Raw genomic sequence first — 5,522 nt, forward strand, 5'->3', positions numbered from 1 at the left:
ATCTCAACAAACTATTTCTGTATGGACCTCTCTTTGTGCACGAGGGCATTGTCATGCTGAAACAAGAAAGGGCCTTCCCCAAAATGTTGCCACAAAGTTGGAAGCACATAATCGTCTAGAATGTAATTGTATGCTGTAGAGTTAAAATCTCCCTTCACTGGAACTAATGGGTCCTAGCCCGAACCATGAAAAACAAACCCAGACCATTATTCCTCCTCCACCAAACTTTACAGTTGGCACTATGCATTGGAGCTGGTAGCGTTCTCCTGGCATCCACCAAACCCAGATTCGTCCATCGCACTGCTAGATGGTGAAGAGTGATTCATCACTCCAGAGAACGCGTTTCCACTGTTCCAGAGTCTAATGGCGGAGAGCTTTACACCACTCCAGCTGACGCTAGGCATTGCGCATGTTAGGCTTGTGTGCGGCTGCTCGGCCATGGAAACCCATTTCATGAAGCTCCCGACGAACAGTTCTTGTGCTGAAGTTGCTTCCAGAGGCAGTTTGGAACTCGGTAGTTAGTGTTGCAACCGAGGACAGACAAATTTTTCGCCGGCTACGCACTTTAGCACTCAGCGGTCCCATTCTGTCAGCTGGTGTAGCCTACGACTTCACTGCTGAGCCGATGTTGCTCCAAGACGTTTCCACTTCACAATAACAGCACTAACAGTTGACCGGGGCAGCTCTAGCAGGGCAGAAATTTGGCAAACTGACTTGTTGGAAAGGTGGCATCCAATGACTTTGAAATTCACAGGCCATTCTTCTGCCAATGTTTGTCTTTGGAGATTGCATGGCTGTGTGCTCGATTTTATGCACCTGTCAGCAATGGGTGAGGCTGAAATAGCCGAATCCGTTAATTTGAAGGGGGGTCCATATACTTTTGTCCATGTAGTGTATTACAAGGTACTGTATGTACTGACACACACTGAGTGTACAAAACATTAGGAACACCTGCTCTTTCCATGACATAGACTGATCAGGTGAAAACTATGATCCCTTATTGATGTCACCTGTTAATCCACTTTAATCAGCATAGCTGATGGGAGGAGACAGGTTAAATAATCATTTTTAAACCTTGAGACAATTGAGACATGGATTGTTTATGTGAGCCATTCAGGGGGTGAGTGGGCAAGACAAAATATGCTTTTGAATGGGGTATGGTAGTAGGTGCCAGGCACACCGGTTTGAGTGTGTCAAGAACTGCAACGCTGCCGGGTTTTTCATGCTCAACAGTTTCCTGTGTGTGATCCACCACCCAAAGGATATCCAGCCAACTTGAGACAACTGTGGAAAGCATTAGAGTCAACATGGGCCAGCATCCCTGTGGAACGCTTTCGAAACCTTGCAGAGTCCATGCCCTGACAAATTGAGGCTGTTCTGAGGGGAAAATGGGGGGCGGGGGGGTATAACTCAATATTAGGAAGGTGTTCCTAATATTTGGTATACTCAGTGTATATGGAAGCTGTTTAGACCAGGGAGGTTTTCCAATGCCTATAGGTAGATGGGATTTTTTTTTTTTAAAGCAGACATTGAATATCCCTTTGAGCATGGTGAAGTTATTAATTACACTTTGGATGGTGTATCAATACACCCAGTCACTACAAAGATACAGGCATCCTTCCTAACTCAGTTGCCGGAGGGGAAGGAAACCAATCAGGGATTTCACAATGAGGCCAATGGTGACTTTAAAACAGTCACAGAGTTTAATGGCTGTGGTAAGAGAAAACTGAGGATGGATCAACAACATTTTAGTTACTCAATACTAACCTAATTGACAGAGTGAAAAGAAGAAAGCCTGTACATAATAAAAAATATTCCAAAACATACATCCTTTTTGTAACAAGGTAGTAAAGTCATACTGAAACAAAATTGGCAAAGCAATTCCCTTTTTCTCCTGAATGCAAAGTGTTATGTTTGGGGCAAATCCAATCCAATACATTACTTAGTACCAGTCTCCATATTTTCAAGCATAGTGGTGGCTGCATCATGTTGTGGGTATGTTTGTAATCATTAAGGACTGAGGAGTTTTTCAGGATAAAAAATAAACGGAATGGAGCTAAGAACAGTCAAAATCCTAGAGGAAAATATGGTTCAGTCTGCTTTTCAACAGACACTGGGAGATGAATTCACCTTTCAGCAGGACAATAACCTAAAACACTAGGCCAAATCTACACTGGAGTTGCTAACCAAGAAGACAGTGAATGTTTCTGAGTAGCTGAGTTACAGTTATGACTTAAATCTACTTGAAAATGTATGGCAAGACTTGAAAATTGTTGTCTAGCGATGATGATCATCAACAAATTTGACAGAGCTTGAAGAATAATGGGAAAATGTTGCACAATCCAGGTGTGGAAAGCTCTTAGAAATGTACCCAGAAAGACAGCTGTAATCGCTGCCAAAATCACATCTACAAAGTTTTGACTCAATGGTGTGAATACTTATGTAAATGGGATATTTCCGTATTTCGTTTTAAATACATTTGCTAAAATGTATAAAAACATGTTTTTTCTTTGTCATTATGGGGTACTGTGTGTAGATGGGTGAGAAAAAGCAAACAATTTAATCCATTTTGAATTCAGGATGTAACACAACAAAATGTGGAATAAGTCATGGGATGAATACTTTCTGAAGGCACTGTATGTATCTCTAGTGTAGTGTAGGATGATACAAGTTAGACAGAGAAGTGATAGCATTACTATGTTGAATGCTAGAGGAATCAAACTCGTTGGATTTGAAATAAAAGATATGTTATATAAACCAGAAAACTAACTGAAGATGTTACATTCATGTCTTTTATTTGGGATAAACATTTACTTGTAATAATTCAAAACTCCTCTTGATAACATTTTTATGATTTCACCTGTGATGTCATGTATATTTCTGCCTAGTTGAGCTAGTTATTGTTGTATTATAATTGTTATTGTTTACTGTAGGTCAGGATATTGATCCAGAATTAGAGCATAGTGCTGACTCATCAACAGACGGTTGATGTGTTTGAATTCTGCCCTCTCCTCTCCTTTCATCCACCACTCTCTCTTGTCCTCTGGTTTAACATCATTTGAGGAGTCGCCTGAAGCATGAGAGGAATGCAAGATGGAGGCATACAGCAGTTGTGAGGCAGAGGGCTCGTAGTGAGGACGACTGGCTTGGTACTATTCTGAACTTTGTGTGGTGATCTTTCTGGCGCCCAGAGCTGCTGAGGCATCACGTAAGTGGTGTTACACAGAGTGGAAGTGGAGAAGTCCAGTGGCTATAAGAATCAGGATGGTTCCCAGACTTGCCCTCCTACAAGATCATCAGCAGACTCCAACATCATCTACCATCTTCTGTCCAGATCCCTTCACTCAAGCCATGAACTGACCCTCTCTATTTTCGGAGGATGCCGCTTTCAAAGACTTGGCCTCTATTGGTTGACCTGTCATGATATATTGGTTGTTTGGTTTTTGCTCTTGAAGCGCTTTGAGATTCTATGAAAAGCGCTATAGAAATGTAATGAATTAATATGAATTTTATTCTCATTAACCAGGAAAGAAGCATGCAAATGACTATAGCTCTTAGGTTTTCTGTCTGTTTAGTAGTCTAGATTTCTATCATGTGGTCTTTGTCTATTCACCGCCTGAGGAGGACTGAGTGAAAACACATTCACTGATGCTGTACTGTAATTCTGTAGTGGTGCCACAGCATTTTGTGAACTTTCTACTGCAATCACTCTGTGTTACTGTACGTATTCAGTATATTATGCTTAGGACTATGTCTTGACCCACAGCATTTAGTGGTCACCTTACTCATTAGTGAAGGACAAAGTGCTAAAAAATAGGCTAATACAATTCAATATGTTCAAGGAGACAAAATTGCTGAACTGGTTTGAAATACAGTCTGCTTCTGATGGATAAAGGAACTGTTAGAGCACAGAGAGGCTCATTTCAATGAATTTTTATGGGACCATTTGAGATTTTAAATAGCCACCCACCATTATATCTAGGTCAGAGTACGTTCTGTGTCATTTTAGAGGAATAGGTTTTAATGTTAGCAGTTGGCACCAGTCACTTACTAATGTACTGTAACTTTGGCACAGACCCTCACTCTGCTTTTCAGTTGTGAAACCTATGTAGGTTGCACCCTATTTTATGGTTCACATATTACCAGGTATGTACTGACAAATAAGTCTTGGTAAAACTGTAATGAAGTATGAGTTACTTGTTTGTTTCTACCCTTATGAATGTACCAGCAATATGTTGTCATTCTTATGTTTGGAATCTGTAGATAAGTCTCTGTATGGAGGATGGACTTTTGGATGAGATTACCCCAAAGGTTTTTAAGACCCCTAGATCTCTTACAAGAAGAGGGGATGGTAATCTTTTAGTCTTGGCCGAGCTCCAACGACCAGCTTTCTATGGGTTTCCAACCATCAGCTTGTCTTCCCTCACATCTCACACACTTCTTATGCACTTTGATAAAATAATGCCTTTATTAGGTTGCACCTCACATGTCAATAGTCATTTAGTTTGATAGTCATCTTGGTTAGGATACGTTTTGAAAAGCCACCTCATCGAATAAAGGTGACTTTTCTCTCTTTGATCATTAGAGTAATTAAGAGTTAATGAGTGTTGATGACAAGCCAAAGTGTCATTACCAAGAGGTCAGAGGGCATGTAGCAATAAACATTGAACAGCAGCAGAGCCCAGACAAGGCCATCAGTTTGGTGAAATGAAACGTTTGGCAGCTCTGTGATCCATGACAAGGATCAGCTATCTCACCATCTGCATCAGTCGTCTCCCAACCTGCCTGCAGACGGCCAGGGAGTCTGCCTCATTTTCTTCGCCTAATCAACTCCTCTGTAATAAAGGCTCTCCACCGCCCACCTCTATATGGAGCAGATAGTCGTCCATCATTCCCTCTCAACTTCCAGCCAAGTGTTATCAAAGAACATTTTCTGGGAGTGTTCTGGGGTTTGGTTAATCAGTACATTGTGTGGAAGTCCTGCTGTGCCTCTGCTTCCTTTCCTCTTTAATTAATACCTAGCCTGGTACCCTGGAGGACCCGCTCTCCCCAGAGGGATGATGACACCAGCGACGGAAGCTCCTTCAGGGAGTGCTTTTGGAATATTTTGAGGGATATAGTACTGTATATTAAATCCCTCACAGGTTGCATCTGATGCTATCACAACCAAAAACAGGAAGGATGATTGTGGTTGGTTTTCTAAATTAAGACGCTGCATTTTGATATTCAGAGATGTTTATTCATTTGTTCTAAAGTTTTGCTATCAAGAATATCTCCGAACTGGGGCATTATTGGTTTCTGTCCTTTCAGAAAGAAGAAACCTACATGGTGCTGAATATGATCATATGCTGTTTGGTTGACTGTAGTTTCAGTGTTGGCATACTAGTATGACTGTCACTCCACACACCTTTCAGCATTGTGCATCATTTAAGATAAACCTTTTGAGATGTACTTCAAACTGCAATACACTTCAAAGAAACAGAGAGCACCAACGTGATTTCAAAGAAAGGAAGAACAAAACC

Source organism: Salmo salar, chromosome 13 (assembly GCF_965601325.2).
Source record: "Salmo salar chromosome 13, fSalSal1, whole genome shotgun sequence".
Lineage (NCBI taxonomy): Eukaryota > Metazoa > Chordata > Actinopteri > Salmoniformes > Salmonidae > Salmo > Salmo salar.